Below are 21,082 nucleotides of genomic sequence, written 5' to 3' on the forward strand. Positions count from 1 at the left end.
TGAAGTAGACCAAGTATGATAGTTGGGGGTCAAGTAGACTTTTTCCCATGGTATTAGTAGTATTGATACTCCGTACGTACGCTGGACAGTTACTCCACTGTACACAAGAGTGTACTGTAGAAGAGGATGGTGGAGTTCACGAAGAGAGACGGACCACCCTGCGGTTCTACAGTGGGAACCGCCGCACGAGCGGATGTCGAGAGGCAAGCGGCAGACAAGAAGTCGTTAGCACGATCTTAGGTTAGATATCCCGGTCCCACCGTCACGTAAGGTGGTGGGCCATGCTCGCCCGTTCTACCGCATCAGGCGCTCACGTAATCCGGCTCCACCCGGTCGAGAGACAAACATAGCAAGTACTACGTACTGCTCGCTCCAACATGTCCGGTCTGCTTTGATTTTAACCTCATGACTTCATAAGGTCAATTTGACGGTAGCCACTCACCCCGAACTGGTGTGTGTGTGGTATTCAGGAGAAGTTGGTTTGTGTAAAGATTGAATGATTAGATTGGCTATAACATTGAACATTGATTACGTATTTATAATTCCTGATGAAGGGATGTGTTACATGTCTTGCTATGGAAAAACATTGATGCCTATACGAGAGTGACTTAAAGTCTGGCGGTTAGCACTACTCCCTCCGTCCATATATGTAAGTCGTTTTGGCTCTTAACAATGTGCATCAATAATTATATGAACCTGGACATACTCTGGCTCCTAGAATGACACACAAAGGGGGATAGAGGGAGTACATGTCTAATTGTAATTAAAATGACATCGCTAACTGCTAATTGATTATCTTATATTTCTAAGACTCCCCCTAGTTAGTTTGCTTCTAAAATCACGAACTGAGTGTAGTCGGGATTCTTATGGTGAAATCTGCCCACCCAAGTTTAAGTCATCAACTCGACGTGGGTGCCGTACTTTTCTGGATTTAATCTAGGATTTGTCGGTATTGTTAGGCGACGTGCCCTAACAGCGAGATGCATTCATAGAGATGAGTGCACATGCATCCATGAGTGTCTGCGATTCGTAAAAAAATGCTTTTTGAATCTTCGTTCCAAGATCCTTGTAATGACATCCATAAATCAGCTGAATATCAAAGAACTTTAAAAATTAATTGTTGATATTTTTCTTGTATATCCTGTAGGAAAAATAGAAATATATACATACATGATATTGCATTATTAAATTTTCAATGAGAAAATTAGTTTAAAATTCATGTAAGATTAGGAAGTGCAATGTGATGTATGAATCAGATTAGCGCAGGAAGAGATTCAGATTCCCTTGAACCTTGCAAATCTCTAAATCTACACATACTATTCATGAACGTATTTTTGAAATGTTGTTTCTGGTAAGAGCGTCCTCAACAGAACGAGATAGCAACTAGCTTATACATGTCATGTCATTGCCACTTCATCATGTGAACCCCACATATAAATATTTTTTTTATTTTTTATTTGAAAACTTCTTGTAATTTCGTTACTGCTGTAATGAAATTCGGTTTTACCGATGTGGAAAAATATAAATATTTTTTTATTCTATATCTTCTCTTCTCCCTCTCATTCTTTATGAGCAGGCTTACAAACTACTTCGTTTTCTGAGCGTGATAGGTGTTGAGATAAGAGATAGTCTCTTCTCTTTTTCGTCTTCTCTCTCTTCCATATTAGAAAAGTGCTGACGTGGATTTCTACGAGCTTCTATGAGCTAGCTGAAGTGACAGTGTTGAGGACGCGGATTTAGGAAATAAACCAGCACGCAAGCCAACCGTAGCCTGCTACTTCGTCTCCTCGTTTGCCATTGCCCATTGGCATAGGGCAGGCAGGGCAGAAACGAGAGGCAGCTTCGGCAGGCAGAGGTGGCTACTCATTCTCCTCCTAACCTCCTGCGACGAACTATTTCCAAGGGGGTTGCGAGTGGTTGGCGACCGCTTGTCTGGAGCTGGAAACGCCGTGATCGGGCATCTCGTAAAGTGCCGTTGAAACGCACAGTGCCGCCCCAATTTGGATTTTGGAGGAGTGGGGTGGGGGCTCCTTTTGGACGCCTCAAACCGCTGTCTGTGCTAGCGTGTCGGAGGGATCGCTTCATCATTTTTCTTTGTCCGATCCTGGCTCTCGACTCTTCCTTCACTCCGGTAATATTTCCCATTTCGTTCGACTTTCCTGGGCCCCGGCCATGACAACCTCACTTAGGCTCGTTCGCTTCGCTGAAAAAACAATTCAAAATATTGTTCCGGCTAATTTTTTTAGAGAAAAATATTGTTCCGGCTAAAAAAAACAAGCAATGCATGTGAGTACTGTTTGATATCCGGCTGATGCATCTGTTTAAACTGCAAACCTGTAGAGACCACTCGGTTCTGCGATAGCCCGGACGAGCGATAGCAACGTCCCATACCTGTGCCCGCGGAACCGGCGGCAGCGTCGCTTTCGGGGATCCCGAACGCGGAAAAACCAGATGCGCAGGGGGAGGTGGACATGAGTCTGCCTCTGAGGATCGCGCGTACAGGACGACGGTTGCTGCGTCTGAGGATCGCGCGCGAGCACGCCTGCGCCGCGCTGCTTTCTGAGTTTTTCCACGGGCGACGTGTACGAATCTGCCGAAAGGCGCGTACGATCCTCCCCTCGCAGCAGCAGGGCGCCGTCTCCGGCGGAGAAAAGAGATGGCGCACGTACGTGGGCGCCGCCTGGTCGGCGCCGGCGAGGGCGAGAGGGCCCGCGGGGAAAAGGCATCGTCGTTTCAATGGCGATGGGACGTGAGAGTACGATCGTTAAAAGGAGAAGAAAAAAAAGAGAGGGGCTCAGCTCAACAGTGGCAAGGCACTCGATTATCAACGCGAGGTTTGTCTGCTGGTTGGGATTGGCCAATGGCGACCGCGCACGTGCACAGTGTTACGGTGTTGGATCACGAACCCAATACTACATCGAGTGCACTGACGGGACCGGCCCCGTTCGGCTCCGAAAAACATTGTTATAGCTGAATTGTTATTATGAGAGAAAAACATTATTCCAGTTGAAAAAATAAGTCGAACAAGTCGAATATGGGGTAAGCCGAACGGTCAGACTCCGTTAAAAAAATGTGTGCGATCTGTTTGGTTGGATATGGTGTCGCCTTATTAGTTCCGTTCGGCTTACCCCATATTTAACTTGTTCGGATTGATTTTTAGCTAGAATAGTGTTTTCTTTCACAATAATTCAGCCAGAACAGTATTTTTTAGCCAGTTTCAACGAAGATTCAACAAGCCAAACGGAGCATCCTTCTTTCTTTCTTTCTTTCTTTCTTTCTTTCTTTCTGCTACAGGTCTCTATCTCTTCGGTGTTGGTTGGGGCCGGTTTCAATTGTGTGCTTGTGCGTTGAACACTGTTTGCAAATGCAGGCTTGCTTGCATTGTCCTACTCCTGGGCCGGCGAAGAAGGTATGATTGATGCGTGCGTGCCTAAAGCTTTGTTTGTCGATTAATGGTCCAGCCGTGACATGATCGGCGCAGCGATTGGGTGAAACGTGCTTGCACGAACACCGTGACCGTGATGCATGAATAGTACTGCTTCCTTTGACCAAATCATTGGGCGAACACAGGCCAATTGAATTTTTTTGTGACACTGGGGCACATTTTGTTTTCTTTGCGGGTTGGTAAGTCGCTTTGATATGTGAAGGGAAACATGTCCAATTGCAAAACTGTTCGCCACCATACTCGATTTGGGCTGTGTTTAGTTGGGTGAAATTTGAAAATTTGGCTACTGTAGCGCTTTCGTTTTTATTTAGCAATTAGTATTCAATCATGGACTAATTAGGCTCAAAACGTTCGTCTCGCGATTTCCAACCAAACTGTGCAATTAGTTTTTTTTCGTCTACATTTAATGCTACATGCACGTATCGCAAGATTCGATGTGATGACTACTGTAGCATTTTTTGAGAAAATTTTTTGAACTAAACGAGGCCTTGGTTTCCTTTTGGCGACAAAGCGTGCTCACTTTTCAGTTGGTTGGTGGCCGTGTTCCTTTCTCACGAGCCTTCACAAGCAATCGAGGTTTTTTTTACTTTTTAGGTATAACAAAAAACTTGTTTATTGTTAATTTTGCTAGCTTCTACATATCCACTCCGTATAAGGGCCTGTTCGCTTGAAGGAATTCTGGAGAAATTTGGATGGTTTGGAGGAATGCTGAAGGAATTTGTGAGAAAAAAAACACTGTTCCGGATAAAAAAAGAAGCGGATCAAGCCAGGTTTAAGGCACGCGAATGAATAATTGTGCATAAGAACAGAAGCCCTGAGACAATCGCCTATTTTCACTTTTCACCCCCAGTAACCTCTGCAATTTGATGGGTCGGTGCCACGGTGGATTGCTGTCAGCCCATGCCCAAAAAAAACAACGTACGTGCAGCCCTTGCCACCTGTGTTTATGCATGCAACAACTGGCAAATGTGTAATATGTTGAATGTGCGCAGTGGAATTAATTTCTAGTACTTCGTACTACCATGTGTGATAAGTTGGTGAAAACGACGTGATCAGTTAGCGCCCTGTTCGCTTGGCTTATAAGTCTTACTTTTTCAGTCAATGAATAGTATTTTTTTTCTCACAACAAATCAACCAACAATACTTTCAGCCATAACTTATCAACCAAACGAACAGAGCCCGGTAGCAACGATAAATATTGAGCATGATGACGCCATCTCATGGGTCATGAAAACAAGCTGATTATGATTGGGAAGCTTCACTTGAGATGGATGGTCATGGAAAAGCCTAGCTAGGATAGCTACCACCACTCGGTGAATACTCTCAAAAGATTGGCCTTAGCTGTCCACTAAGCAAAACACTGAAAAGCTATCAAAATTCCTGAGCTTGGTGCCTGTTGTACTTGTGGACGAACGGTTCTCAGCAGTAGTTTGCTAAAGTAATTATATTCCTATGTCTTTGTTTTTTTTTTTTTGAGCAGATCCTATGTCTTTGTTTTCGAATGATAATAACTGTAGCCCAAAGGTATTATGGGATATATCCGGCCTTCTAAGATTTTTCAGCCCAGCAATCCTTGGACAATTCCAATCTAAACTATTTTAAGGCCCAAAGCTTTTGCTGCAACATTGCGCACCCACCAGCAGGCCCAGGCAACATGGCAGGCGAAGACTATCTTTTTGCCTGATACTTTAATTGAAACAAAAAAAAAAGTCCTACCTCAACTTTTACTGCCGTCCAATTTTTTTCCTGTCTATAAAACCAGATTTTTTACATCTCCTCAAATTTTCAAACAGTTTGTTCTTACACTCTAAGCAGTTCTAATAGTGGTTTTGTCCAACGTGAAGTCACATTAGCTGTGTGGAACGATAAATCAGACTCAATTCATAGTTTAGGGCGTATAATTAAATCAGACCAAAATTATTTTCAAATGGAAAATTATGCAATTAAAATCCTAAATCTAGTTTAATCTTAGAGAAAATGACTTGGAAATTTATGAAATTGGTTTAGATTTGTACTAAAATCATGCTCTATCCCCCTAAAAAAATCATGCTCTATCTTATGGCGTCTAGTTTGAAATTATTTGAATCTTCATAGACTCTCTTTGGTGTTATTATTTAGTAGAGGCACTCGTTATCTATTATAACTAGTCGATGTTCATCGTCTGGATACTTAGAAGGCCAAGGCCAAGTGACTCCATATTAGTGTTTCTATCACCAATAATGAATTGTGGAGCATAGTGCGGCAAAAAAATCTAGATGGTAGCACACGGGACATGATGTTTTATATATGTTTTGGAGGATAACTCCCTTCATGATTATAGATAGGATCAAGTGAAACTACATATACTAAAAAAAGAATTAAGTATGACGTGGTTACATGACACTTGTGTTGTCATCAAAATCACGTGAACTTTGACATAGTCTAGCTTGTTAATGTAGACAAATTATAATAAATAATGAGAGCATCTACTAGAAAATGAACACCAAAATGAGTCCATAGAAGATTCATATAATTCCGAGTTAGGCACCAAGCCTGGTTTTCTAGAAAATAAAGCTAGTTTCATTTTTTTCTAAGCTATTTTTTTAGATTAAACCATATTTTAGGATTTGTAATTGCGTATTCTAAAAAATGAATATTTAAAAAACATTTATAGTAGAGATAGAGAAGAGATAGTGTCGGTGCAGAAAGTGACCAACACGTAAATATTTGTAGTTTTGTCGTACGTTGTGATCGGAGGTGGCCTAGCACTCAATGACACAAGGTTTATACTGGTTCAGGCAACATGCCCTACGTCCAGTTTGAGTCAGTCGGTGACTTTATTCCTGAGCCCAGGTGCTCGAAGTCTGCAGTGGGGTTACAAACGAGAAGGAGAAATATGGGGTGTACAAGAGGTCTGGTCGGCTCCGGTCAGAAGGGCCAAGAGCGACAGGAGCTCCGCTGCGAGCTAAGTGCTCAAGCGTGCGCTTGAGGTCTGAACCTGGCGGTTCTGTGGTTGTGAGCTAGTGAACTTGATCGATCTAATAAATCTAAAGGGACTGAGCTTGAATAAACTGGGTCTATTGGGAGAGAGCGCATCCCCTTTTATAGATGAAGAGGATGGCCTTATAAGTGAGAGGGAGAGAGTACGAATGCTTCTTAGCCTTGTTGCCCACGTCGATGGGTACAGGATGATGGTAGGCGCTCACAACACTGTTGGATGTCGGATGCACATGGGAGGTTCCGTCGTCCTTGTTTGGGCATGGCAGATGTCGATACCCATATATACTGTTGATGCCTAGAGGTATTTGAGGAGTTCCACCATGTGCACTCGATACGGTAAATCCTGGCGCCCACAACACTGTCGATACTCAGAGGCATGTGGGGGGAGCCTTATCGTATGGGAGTTTAATGGTGCCCGCAATACTGTAGGGGAAATGTAGGCACCTACAACATTGTTTATGTCAGGGCAGTTGCAGAGTACTGTTCCTGCAGGTGTGCAGGGTATGGTCCCTGGTATCATGGGTTGACTTGTGCGTGTTGCCCTGCTTTCTCCGCATGTCTCCTAGTCCCTACTGAGCGGGCGTCCCCGGTCGGTTGATCCTAGTCGGCTCTGATCTTGCCAGTCGGAGAAGAGCGGTGAGCAGGGGCTGGGCGTATCTCCGGTCGGAGAGTGTGGAGTCAGAGTTGGAAGCGGTGCTTTTGGCTAGGCCTTTTGGTCGAAGAGGTCGTCCGAAGGCGGGCTGGTGACCGAAGCAAGCGCTCCGGTCGGAGAGGTGGACCGGAGTTGGAAAACGGGCGCTGTTCCTCCTTGGCCTGACCTTTCGGTTAGAGATTGGATCACTCCCCCAGCCTATCGCTCCGATACTTGGGCCGGCCCATGAGTTGTGCGTTATTAGTTTGGGCCGAGCCTTTGTTTGGGAAGCTGGTCCCCGAGGGACCCCGAGTTTATGAACCCGACAGGTAGAGAGAGAGAGAGAGAGAGAGAAAAGAAGAGATAGAACAATCCTAGATCCAAAAATGGTCGAGTCGAGCCCCCTCGCCCAACCACATGGCCCCACAAGTCCATGATGATTTGTTCGTCCTGGTTCCTGGCTAGATGGCTATAGGCCACCAATTTCAGAGATGAGCAATGCACATCACAAGTCCTGCATATATAGGATATACCTGATCATGGAGCACATGACCCAACCAATCCATTTAAAAAAATATGATCTGACCCGCTAGTATGTTAGGTCAGGTGGAACCCACATCCCAAACGGTGGGGTAGCGGGAAACTCGAGCGAGCCAAGGCGAATTGTATTGCCTGAGCCCGCCATGATGAGGGTGGCGGAAAAGTGGGCCATCCGATGACTAAAAAGTGTTGAATGTACAACGTCTTCCCCACGGACGGCGCAAACTGTCGATGCAGAAAGTGACCAACAAGTAAATATTTGTAGTTTTGCCGTACGTTGTGATCGGAGATGGCCTAGCACTCAATGACACAGGGTTTATACTGGTTCAGGCAACATGCCCTACATCCAGTTTGAGTCGGTCGGTGACTTTATTCCTGAGCCCAGGTGCTCGAAGTCTGCAGTGGGGTTACAAACAAGAAGGAGAAAGATGGGGTGTACAAGAGGTCCGGTCGGCTCCGGTCGGAAGGGCAGAGAGCGACAGCAGCTCTGCTGTGAGCTAAGTGTTCAAGCGTGCGTTTGAGGTCCGAACCTGGCGGTTCTGTGGTTGTGAGCTAGTGAATTTGATCGATCTAATGAATCTAAAGGGACTGAGCTTGAATCAACTGGGTCTATTGGGAGAGAGCGCATCCCCTTTTATAGATGAAGGGGATGGCCTTACAAGTGAGAGGGAGGGAGTACGAATGCTTCTAAGCCTTGTTGCCCACGCCAACGGGTATAGGATGATGGTAGGCGCCCACAACACTGTTGGATGTCAGATGCACATGGGAGGCTCCGTCGTCCTTGTTTGGGCATGGCAGATGTCGGTACCCATATATACTATTGATGCTTAGAGGCATGTGAGGAGTTCCACCATGTGCACTCGATATAGTAAATCCCGGCACCCACAACACTGTCGATACCCAGAGGCATGTGGGGGGAGCCTTACCGTATGGAAGTTTAACGGCGCCCGTAATACTGTAGGGGAAATATAGGCGCCTACAACACTGTTTATGTCAGGGCGGTTGTAGAGTACTATTCCTGCAGGTGTGCAGGGTATGGTCCCTGGTATCGTGGTTTGACTTGTGCGCCTTGCCCTGCTTTCTCTGCATGTCTCTTGGTCCCTACCGAGCGGGCGTCCCCGGTCGGTTGATCCCAGTGGGCTCTGATCGTGCCGGTTGGAGAAGAGCGGTGAGCAGGGGCTGGGCGTATCTCTGATTGGAGAGTGCGGGGTCGGAGTTGAAAGCGATGCTTTTGGATAGGCCTTCCGGTCGAAGAGGCCGTCCGGAGGCGGGCTGGTGATCGAAGCAAGCGCTCCGGTCGGAGAGGTGGGCCAGAGTTAGAAAACGGGCTCTGTTCCTCCTTGGCCTAACCTTCCAGTAAGAGATTGGATCACTCCCTCGGCCTGTCGCTCCGATACTTGGGCTAGCCTATGAGTTGTGCGTTATCAGTTTGGGCCAAGCCTTTGTTTGGGAAGCCGATCCCCGAGGGACCCCGGGTTTATGAACCCGACAGGAGCCCCTGAGCCCCTGGGCGATTCGGGTAAAATCGTTTGGGGGATTTTTGCCTTGATGGCGGGTGCACGTGAGCGCACCCGTGGGTGTAGCCCATGAGCCCTCGGGCGGTTCGGGCAGAACCGTTTGAGGGGTTTTCCTGTGTTGCCAGCGGGGGAGGTTTTTTGCTTTGTCAGCGGGTGCGCGCGAGTGCACCCGCGGGTGCAGCCCCTGAGCCCCCGGGCGGTTCGGTCGGAACCGTCTGGGGGGTGTTTGTTTAGCGGGTGTGTGTGCGTGTTTTTAGTTGAGACAGAGTTTGTCAACCAAGGCGTCGTTGTGCAGCCGAGGCGGTTAGGCGTGGGGATTGGATGAGACGGAGCTCATAGATCCTGGCGTCCGTGCACGCCGTGGGATCGATTGAGGAAGTTAGTTTGGTAGTTTAGGGATCAGGCGAGGCGACAAGACGGTGCTCGCGGATCCTAATGGGGCAAGATCAGGGTTGTAGACCCAGGTAGTTTTTGGAGCGCAGTCGAAGCATAGCCAGATGGGGCGAGATTGGGGTCGTAGACCTAAGCGTTTGGAGCATAGTCGGAGCATAGCTAGATGGGGCAAGATCGGGGTCATAAACCTAGGTGTTTGGAGTGCAGTCAAAGCGTAGCCGGATGGGGCGAGATCGGGGTCGTAGACCCAGGTGTTTGGAGCGCAGTCGGAAGGGGCGAGTTCGGGGTCATAGACCCTAGCTTTTTGTGTCTTGAGCCCCCGAGCCTTGTTGGGCCTTAGTAGGGGTCGGTGTGAGTTGTGTGCGTTACCCCATCCTCGGTTCCTCACAATCGGAGGGGCTAAGTTTTGTCGCTTGTCCCTATCGCTCGGGCTCGAGTGACACGCTCGGTGAGTTCGCTAACGGGTATGATCGAGTGGAATCCGAGTCCGTTGTTTGTGATGGGGTCGGCATAGCCCTCTTGTGACATTCCACTACTCCTTTACCTGCAACCCGGTAGATGCCTGGGTCGTTCTGAAGACCGACCCGGGTGGCCTAACGGCCTCCCCTCGATGGAGATTCTGTGGGCTTGGCGAGAGGTTCAGGATCGAACAAGAAGGTTGAGATGACCTTGTCTACCAGACTGGGTGAGGGCTGCACAGGGTTCATCTACGTTTTTCTCCCCTAACTCTATTGGTTGCTTATGTCGAATGAGGCAAGCATCGCTTCGTGACGCAATACAGAGCGTTGTGATGCATTTTGCTGCACGTGCGATGTTAGTTCCTGAGCCCTCGGGTGGTTCAGGGCCTGAATCGTCCGGTAGGTACGGGCATATGGAATGAATGCGCGTATGGATGTATGAAATGATTTATAAATAAATAGAGGGGGTTGGTTTTTTACCTTGATGACTTGAGTGACGGGGTTTTGGAGAGCTTCAGTCGAAAACGTCTGATCGGGACCCGTGCTCGTCGTTTGTGACAGAGTCGGCATGGCCTACATGGGATGTCCCTTTGCTTCCTACCTGTCTCTTGGTGTGTTTTCTTGAGCCGTTCGATCGACTTAGGAAGCCCGATGGTCTCTCCTGGCGGAGATCCCGCTTTGGGTTTTTCCAAGTCCCGCCTAGGGGTACAGAGAGCTGCCTGTGTGTGGAGATTTTTTGGTTTTCATGCCCGGTCGTGCAATAGTGGTGGTCCATACCTAGGCCATGTTTCATCTTACCAAGCGGCGTTCCGTCTGACCCGGCGTCGTTTCGTCGGCCGGCGTGTGTCCCATCGGTCAGGGTGTGTCCCATCGTTTCCCATCCGCATTGAATGTGAGAAGGGAGAGAGTTTTCGCTCTGATCTTATGCCCCTCTTCAGCTACCATGTTTCTTCCTTAAATAGGGGGGAGAGGGCTCTCCGTCGTAGTCCTTTGCCTATTCTCCAACTATTGTCTCTCCTCCTTCTTCCTCCTCACCGAGAGTGCCTGTATGCCGCGGCGGTTCCTAAGTGAGAGATATGGTAAGCGAGGGGAAGGACTTACAAATGCTTTTGTGAATCTGGAGCACGATGTCGAGCTGGATGCTGCTCGAGGCGGTGCTGACCGTCTTTGCCTGAGAAGGGGCAGCTTCCGCCGAAGGGGGTGGTGTGCTGGATTCATCTATGAGGCCTTCTTCGGGATGGAGCCATATGCGGAGGGGAAGTTGCCTAGGATCGTGCTCGTAGAGGGTTCCACTCCTGTAGCTGCTTAGGTTGGTCAGTTCATAAAGTTTGATGAGATCTCTTCTAGCCATGGTGGCCATACTTTGGTGGCGGCGTCCCTGCCTAGGAACTGCCTCGACTGCATGAGAAGGTCCGGAGCCCCATACTCTTCTACTGAGCATCTATGGGTGCGGCGCCTTTGAGGTACCCGTTGTGCTCACTGAAGTCGAGGGAACGGAACCAGACGGGTCCCTTGAGGTACCCATTGCACTCGCCGAAGTCGTGAGCGGAACCGGGTAGGGGCCCCTATAGCAGTGGTTATGTTCGGCGGCGAGTGCCGTTTTCCTTTGGCATCATGCGATGTCGTCAAGTGGCCATAGTAGTATTTGGAATGGAAGTAGTTTTTAGCAAAAAATTTAATAGTTGAGTTCGTGGGTGAGCCCCTGTGTGAATAGTTTTTGTATCAATGAATACATCAGTCCTGTTCTTTGTGATAGAATCACTATATGTTCCTTGTTTTTATCCTAGCATAGCTATTTGTTTTTATCCTTTCTTTTTTGCACCTACCCATTAGTTTCGTAGGATGCAACTTTTTTAAGAATCTGGGCATGACCCATGGGGCTCGGCTGCTCATAACCGTAGGTCGTGGCGGGGTGCGTTCAGTTAGGAGTAAGAACAAAGTTATGTAGGATAGTCAAAGGAAAATGAATGCGCTTCCATTCGGGGACAAAGTTGTTTACCACGTGACAATAAAAGAGAGAGGTAATATTCAATATTATACCCTCATGTAGCCCCTGAGTGACCTGGGCTGAAACTGTTCAGGCTAGGGTGCTTTACAGGAGCAAGCGTTGACTAAAAAAGCGATAGACCAAATTTTAGGGGAAAAACAACGTAGCTGTTCAATGTTCCAAGTGTTGGTGAGAATGTTACTGTTGTCGTCCTCCAGTCGGTAGGTGCCTGGTCGAATTACTTTGGTCACCGTATAGGGTCCTTCCCATGGTGGAGAGAGTTTGTGTTTTTCCTTTGTCGATTGGGTCCTCCAGAGTACGAGATCGCTGACTTCGAGGATTCTCCCCCTGATCTTTCTTTCGTGGTACCTAAGGAGAGTTTGCTGATAGCGAGCGGAATGGATGATGGTCATTTCACGGGCTTCCTCGAGTAGGTCGACTACGTCTTGCTGATCCTCCGTGGCTCGATCGCGGTCGAAAGCCTTCACTCTTGGGGCGCCGTGGTCGAGGTCGGAGGGCTGCACTGCCTTAGCTCCGTAAGCTAGGAAGAAGGGTGTGAACCCTGTGGATTGGTTTGGGGTCATTCTCAGGCTCCAAAGGATTGCTGGGACCTCTACCACCCATCGTTCGACGTATTTGTTGAGTCGATCGAAGATGCGTGACTTGAATCCTCGAAGGACCATGCCATTGGCACGCTCGACCTGACCGTTGGTTCATGGATGTCCGACCGAGGCCTAGTCGATCCTGATGCCATATCCATCACTGAAATCTAGGAACTTCTTTCTGGTGAAGTTAGTTCCATGGTCAGTGATGATACAGTTAGAAACACCGAACCGGTAGATAATGTCGTGAAAGAATTTGACCGCCTCTTCCAAGCGGATGTTGGTGATGGGCTTGGCCTCTATCCACTTAGTGAACTTGTCGACTGCTATGAGTAGGTGAGTGAAACCGCCTAGGCCCTTTTTGAGGGGTCCCAACATGTTGAGGCCCCAGACCGCGAATGGCTAGGTGATGGGGATGGTTTGGAGCTCCTGTGTCGGCAAATGTGTTTGCTGAGCGTAGAACTGACATTCTTCACATCTGCGGATGACCTCCTCTACATCTCGTAGCACAGTGGGCCAGTAAAAACCTTGGTGAAAGGATTTTCTGACCAGCGACCTTGGGGCCACGTGATGTCCACAAATCCCACCATGGACCTCGAGGAGGAGCTGCTTCCCCTGGTTGGTGGGGATGCACTTCATGAGCACTCCTGATGGACTCCATTTGTAGAGTACGTCACCGAGTGCGATGAAGGTTTTGGCACGTCGAATGATCCATTGAGCTTCAGTCCTTTCGGGTGGGAGAACCTCCTTGAGGAGGTAGGCGAGTAGCGGCGCTCGCCAGTCGGTTTGATTGAGTGCCAATACAGCAACATCGCCGGGTGACGTCGCCATGGAGGTACTAGGATCGGAGCCCCCTGAGCGCTGGCTTGGCGTCAAGGTCGGAGCCCCCGGGCACTGGCCTAGTGTCGGGGTGTGTCTGGGTCAGACCTTCTAGGACATGGGTGGATGGCTCATGGAGGTCGTTGATGAAGATCCCGCTTGGGGACGGGTCTCTCCTGGCGGCCAATTTTACGAGAAAATCGGCGGCATCGTTGTCCTTTCGGGGGACATGGTGCTGCTCGATCCCTTGGAATTTGTCCTCGAGCTTGCGCACCTCCTGGCAGTACGCTACCATGAGGGGGCTTTTGCAGGAAGATTCCTTCATGACTTGATCAACGACCAACTCCGAGTCACCACGAATGTAGAGTCGCGTAGCGCTGAGCTTGATGGCGATGCGCAGTCCATTGATGAGGGCCTCATATTCTGCGGCTTTGTTTGAGGCTAAAAAATGGAGGCGGATGGCATAGCAGAGTCTACTCCCATCTAGGGAGATTAGAATCACTCCAGCCCCTGAGGTGGGCACCATTACGGACCTGTCGAAGTACATTGTCTAGTACTCATGGGTGATGTTTGGGGTTGGTAGCTGGACCTCCGTCCATTCGGCGACAAAATCCGTGAGAGCCTGAGACTTAATAGCGGTACGAGGGGTGTACCTGATGTCATGGCCCATGAGTTCAAGTGCCCACTTGGAGATCTGCCCCACGGCATCACGGTTGCGGATGATGTCTCCGAGCAGGTATGAAGTGATGACCACAACTTCGTGGTCGGTGAAGTAGTGCAGGAGCTTCCTGGTTGCCATTAGCCCGATGTATAGGAGTTTCTGCACCTAGGGGTACCGGACCTTGGGGTCGGTAAGTACCTCTCCGATGAAGTATATGGGTCACTGTACCTTGAGCTGGTGTCCCGGCTCCTCCCTTTCAACGACCAGGGCGGCACTCACTACATGGTTGCTTGCCGCGATGTAAAGGAGGAGGGATTCTCCCAATTCAGGAGCGACGAGGATTGGGGCCAACATCAGGGACGCTTTGAGGCTTTTGAGGTCCTGCTGGGCTTCCTCAGTCTAGACGAAGGCGTCCATCCTTTTGAGGAGCGTTTAGAGTGGCATCCCCAGTTCGCCGAGCTAGGAGATGATGCGGCTCAGGGCAGCCAGACAACCGGTGAGCCTTTGTACGCCCTTGATGTTGCGTATGGGGCCCATGTTGGAGATGGTTGTGATCTTTTCAAGGTAGGCCTCGATGCCGCGCTCGGACATGATGTATCTAAGCAGCTTCCCCTTCGGAACCCCAAAAACATATTTTTTTGGGATTCAGCTTGATGTTGAACCTTTGGAGGTTCGCGAATGTCGCGGCCAAGTTTGCGATTGGGTCGCAAGCTTGAGCAGTTTTGACCACTATGTCATCAACATAGACGGCGATTGTTGGTTTTGGCCGCTCGGCTTGATCAGGCTGATCGAGCGAGTCGATTTGGTTGGTGAAGCATTGATGCATGCACATTTGGTAGGTGACGCCAGCGTTCTTTAGGCCGAAAGGCATGGTCACATAGCAGTACGAACCATATAGGGTGATGAATGAGGTTGCGAGCTGATCGGATTCTTTCATCATGATCCGATGATAGTCTGAGTAGGCATCCAAAAAGGAGAGGATCTCGCAACCCGAGGTGGAGTCGACTATCTGGTCTATGCGTGGCAAAGGAAAGTGATCCTTTGGACATGCTTTGTTGAGGCCAGTATAATCAATGCACATTCTCCACTTCCCGGTCTTCTTTTTAACAAGAACGGGATTGGCAAGCCAGTTGGAGTGGAATACCTCTCTGATGAATCCGGCTGCCAGGAGTTTGGCGATCTCTTCGCCTATTGCCCTACGTCTCTCATCGTCAAAGCGATGTAGGCGCTGCTTGGTGGGCTTCGAGCCTGGGATGAGGCGTAGTGCATGCTCAGCGACCTCCCGTGGTATACCCGGCATGTCAGAAGGCTGCCATTTGAAGACATCGTGGTTGGCGCGTAGGAAGTCAACGAGGTCGCATTCCTATTTGGTCGGGAGCTGGGTTCCGATCCGCACCATCTTGGTTGGGTCGGTGGGGTCGATACCCACCGCCTTGGTTACCTCGAGCGGTTGGGAGGCCATTGAGGAGGTTAGTTTGTTGCAGTCTGGGACTGCTGGGGTTGATGACTCCCTGAGCCACGGGAGCTCGGACGAGTTGATGACCGTGGTGGCGAGCTCAAAATGCTCACGGTCGCACGTGAAGGCATGCGAGAAGGCACTACTTACAGTGATGATGCCATTTGGTCCTAGCATCTTGAGCTTGAGGTAGGTGTAGTTGGGGATCGCCAAGAATTTGGCATAGCATGGACATCCCAAGATAGTGTGGTAGGACCCTAGAAAGTCCACCACCTCAAAGGTGAGGACCTCCGAGTGGAAGTTGGCTCATTTGCCAAACGTGACGGGCAGATCGATCCGCCCAAGTGGGTATGCCCACGCTCCCGGGATCACCCCGTGGAAGGGAGAACCCGCAAGGCAGAGTTCCGATCAGGGGATGCGCTTAGCGTCGAGGGTGTTGATGTAGAGAATGTTGAGGCCACTGCCTCCATCCATCAGCACCTTGGTGAGGCGCTTCTTGCGGACGATAGGGTCGATGACGAGTGGGTAGCATCTCGGTCTTGCGACGTGGGAGGGATGGTCCCTCTGATTGAAGGTGATCGGAGATTCTGACCAGCTGAGGAAAGAGAGGACGGCCATCTTGGCGGCGTATGCCTCCCTATAGAGCACCTTGTGCTGGTGTTTCGTCCAGATGGCGTCGGACCCGCCGAAGATCATGATACACTCCTTAGGTTCGGGGAAGCCATCTCTGTCCTTGTCTACTACGCCTCCTTTCTTGGCTGCTGCCTCTTTGCCGTCTCCCTCCTTTGGCCCACCAGACTGTCGGAGGAAACATTTGAGGATCTCGCAGTCCTTGTAGAGGTGTTTGATGGGGTAGGCGTGGTTGGTGCATCGACTATCCATGAGTTTGTTGAAGTGGTCAGGCAACCCCTATTGGGGCTGCTTGCCCATGCGATCAGCCACGGCAACCATCATGGTGTTGTCTGATCAGCGTCGATCCTTTTTGTTCTTCTTGCCCCTCTATGTGGAGGGGCCCTCGTCTTGGTCCACGTGCTTGGCCTTGCCTTTGTCTTGACCTCCGCTGAAGACCGCTCCAACTACCTCCTCACCAGAGGCGTGGTTAGTGGCGACGTCGAGCAGGTCGCGGGTGGTACGGGGTTTCAGGCAGCCAAGCTTATGGATCTAGGACTCGAAGTTCATCCCAGAGAGGAATGCGCTGATGACGTCTACGTCGACGACATTAGGAAGGGAGTTGCATTGTTGGGAGAACTTGCGGATGTAATCCCGCAGGGACTCGCTGGGCTCCTGCTAGCAGCTCTTGAGGTCCCAAGAGTTTTCAGGGCGAACATACGTCCCCTAGAAATATCTGACGAAGACCCTCTAGAGGTCTGCCCAGTCACGGATGCTGTCGTGCAGGAGGAATTCAAGCCATGCCTGAACATGTTCCCCCACGCAAATGAGAAGATACTGAATGATGAAATAGTCATCATCCACTCCTTCGGCCCGGCAAACAAGCCAGAAATCTTCGAGCCAAATACTGCGGTTTGTCTCCCCGATGTACTTAGCGATGTTGGTGAGCGGTCGGAAGCGCTATGGGAACGGCGCTCTTCGAATACGCCGATCAAAGGCCTATAGCCTCGGACCCTTAGGGCTAGGACTCTGGTCGTCTGATTGGCGATCGTGCCTAGGGCGTGTTTCATCGCTCCCCTTGATGGTTGGGCCAGGATCCATGTTTCCTACTCTTGCCACCGCCCGATGGACATCATCATCGTGCTAGGCCCGATGCCAGTTGCTGACGATGCTGTGAGAGTCCTGGTGTGGACCGGGCCACTCGTGTACCAGTGATCGGTGTGGGGCAGGTGCCAGGGTAGACCGTGCTACGGCTGCCGCCCCCCGAGCCACACCTGGTGGCTGTAGCGGCGAGTGGATGGAGCGATCCATCTAGCGTGTCCCTATTTCCTCGGTGGGGAGAGAGGGCGCGTGTCAGAGTCAAGATGTAGAGCTTTACGCCTATTGAAAAGCGGTGGCTTCTACTAGAACCCAGAGGTTCTGGTAGACTGCCCGCTCCTAGGGGTCGATGAGCTCGGGAGCGCCGCATAGAAGCATTACCGTAGCAGTGATGTTCTGGCCAGCCCAAGCGAACTATGGGAGATTGTTTCCCTCGTTCATGATGTCATGTTGGACCTAGCGGGTGCGACCTCGGCGCCACCTGCTGGGTCATGCGCATGGGGCACAACATGCTATACTAAGCGCGCTGGCACAGGCGGTGGCTGGTCTTGTGAAAGCTCTAGTTTGGTTTTGGTGAATTGATGAAACCCTAAGTGCTAACCTAGTTTATCAAGTGATCATGAGATAGGTAGCACACTTCAAGTGGAGAAACCAATGAAGATCATAACATGACAATGGTGATGACATGGCGATGATCAAGGGCTTAAACTTAAAAAGAAGAAAGAGAAAAATAAAAAGCTCAAGGCAAAGGTATAATTCATAGGAGCTATTTTGTTTTTAGTGATCAAGACACTTAGAGAGTGTGATCACATTTAGGTTTGATAGCCATACTATTAAGAGGGGTGAAACTCATATCAGAATGCGGTTATCAAAGTGCCACTAGATGCTCTAACTCTTTGCATATGCATTTAGGATCTAGTGGAGTGCTAACACCCTTGAAAACATTTGTGAAAATATGCTAACACATGTGCATAAGGAGATACACTTGGTAGTTAGCACACTTGAGCAAGGGTGAAGAGAACGGAGGTGATGCCAGTGTCGGTCAAGTGACCGGACGCAGGATCAAAATGCACCGGACGCTGACTGCCTGTGTCCGGTCGCGCTGACTGGCGGTACAGTGGCTAGGGTTTACCACCAGACGCTGGGCTGTGTCCGGTCAAGGTGGACCGGACGCGTCCGGTCGAGGAAAAACAGATTTGGACCCTTACTGTACTCGACCAGACGCTGAGGCTCCAGCGTCCGGTCAGTTTTGCCGGAGTGTCCGGTCAGCTTCGTAGCCGTTGAAATCTGACGAACAGCGTTTGAAGCCAGTGACACATGGCGTCCATCTGTGGACCGGACGCTGAGTCCAGGGTCTGGTCAGTTGGACCGGTGCGTTCGGTCAGAGCGCAGTATGCCTAGTGAAGGGGTATAACGGCTCTATTTCGTGGGGGCTTCTATTTAAGCCCCATGGCCGGCTATGGCTCACATCTTTGGCCATTTTCATTGACATAGCAACCTTGTGAGCTTAGCCAAAGTCCTCCCACTCGTCTCCATCATTGATTCATCATCATAGTGAGATTGGGAGTGATCCAAGTGCATTGCTTGAGTGATTGCATCTAGAGGCACTTGGTGTTCATGTTTCACTGTGGATTTTGCTTGTTACTCTTGGTGGTTGCCGCCACCTAGACGGCTTGGAGTAGCAAGGATCGTTGAGCGGAGGGTGGTGATTGTCTCCGGCTCCGATTGTGGTGATTGTGAGGGGTTCTTGACCTTTCCCCGATGGGGCACCAAAAGGTACTCTAGTGAATTGCTCGTGGCTTGTGTGATCCTCATCTTGTGTTGGTTGTGCAGCACCCTATTGAGGGTTTGGCGTGTGAAGCCAATTAGCGCGTGAACCTCCAAGTGAGTGAATCGCCACAACGAGGAGTAGCTTGCCGGCAAGCAAGTGAACCTCGGTAAAAATCATTGTGTTCGTCCTTTGATTCCGAGGTGATTGGTCTTCATTGTTATTTATCCTTGTGATTGATTGGTTCACTCCTCGACATGGCGGTATAACTATCTTGATCACTCTCTTTACTTTACCGCAAACTAGTTGACAAGCTCTTTAGTGTAGCTAGTTGTGAGAGCTTGCTTGCTTGGTTGGTGTGGCTCTTTAGTTAGCCTTTGAGAGCACACTAACATAGGGCAGTGTCATAACTATCGTGTGAATAGACACTATCTAAACTAGAATTATGGTAGGTGGCTTGCATTTTGAGTAGGCTAGCGCAACACTCGCTTCGCCTCATAATTGTCTAACCATTTTGTTAAGTGTTGTTGTAGAAATTTTTATTAGGCTATTCACCCCCCTCTAGCCATTAGGACCTTTCAAGTGGTATCAGAGCCGAGGTCACCGTTATTTGAGGCTTAACAACCTTCGGTGTTAAAATGGCTCAAATCAACAACACCAAGAAGCCACCCCAATTCAATGGCTCCAACTATCCTTATTGGAAAGCTAAGATGACAACATATATCAAGTCAATCAATAGAAAGATTTGGAAGGTGGTAGAAACAAAAATTGAGATAGAAGATGAAGAGGCTCTCACCGCCGCCGAAGAATTGCTACTCCAAAATAATGACGTTGCTCTTAGTGCCATCCATGATGCTTTGGATGAGAGAACATTTGAGCAAATTAAGAATATTGAGAGAGCTCATGAGGCATGGAAGAAATTGGAAGAATCATTTGAGGGCACCAAGGCAATCAAGGGTGCAAAGGCATACATTCTCAAGGATAAATTTGCTAGTTTCAAGATGAAGGAAGATGAGAGTGTGCCGGACATGTTTCATCAGATGGAAGTAATTGTAAATGATCTCAAGGCACTTGGTGAGAAGATAGAGGACAAGGAGTTCTCAAACAAGTTCTTAAGATGCCTACCCCCAAGATTTGGTACATTGGTCACTATTCTAGTAAGGAGTGGTTTGGACACCATGACACCAAACCAAGTCTTGGGAGATATCATGACCGATGATGCCTATAGAGATGATGATGAGAAGGAAGAAAAGAGGGAGAAGAAAGATGAGAAGAAGGAAGACAAGAAGAAGAGTGTGTCATTCAAGGCCACATCATCCAAGGGCAAAGCAAAGCAAGAAACATCAAGTGAGGATGATTCATGGGATGATAGTGACGATGAGAAGATGGCTCTCTTTGTCAAGAGGTTTGGCAAGTTCATGGTGAAGAAAGGCTACCATGCAAGAAGAAAGAAGTCTTCATCCAAAAACAAAGATGAGTCAAGAAGATGCTTCAAGTGTGGAAGCAAAGATCATCTTGTTGCTCAATGCCCATATAATAGCGACAATGATGATGACAAGAAGAACAAGAAGAAGGACAAGAAAGAAATGAAGGAGAAGAAGAACAAGACATTCTTCAAGAAGAAGAAGGGTGGATCATATGTGGTCACTTGGGATAGTGATGCTTCCTCAAGTGATGATGATGATGATAGTGATGATCACAAGACCACCAAGAAGAAGGTTCTTGCAAGTATAGCAATCAATGAGAAGCCTTCTCTTTTCGACTCTTCATCATGCTTCATGGCTAAGGCCACTAAGGTACAAACTTGTGATGATGGAAGTGATAATGAACATGATAGTGATAGTGATAATGATGATGATGAACCTACTAAAGATGAATTAATTGACATGCTAGAAGATGCTAGAGAACACTTTGACATCTCAAGAAAGGAATGCAAAAGCTTGCGTAAGGAACTAAAAGCCCTTAAGCAAGCATTTGATGAGCTCAATGCATCTCATGAGAGGCAAGAGGATGCCCATGAGAAGCTTTGCAAGGCTCACAAAAAGCTTGAAAAGGCTCATTCCTCTCTACTTGATGAGCAAACTAAAAAGAAGCATGTTGAAACTTGCAATGTAGGTTT

The sequence above is a fragment of the Miscanthus floridulus genome, chromosome 8, assembly GCF_019320115.1.
Source record: "Miscanthus floridulus cultivar M001 chromosome 8, ASM1932011v1, whole genome shotgun sequence".
Taxonomy (NCBI): Eukaryota; Viridiplantae; Streptophyta; class Magnoliopsida; order Poales; family Poaceae; genus Miscanthus; species Miscanthus floridulus.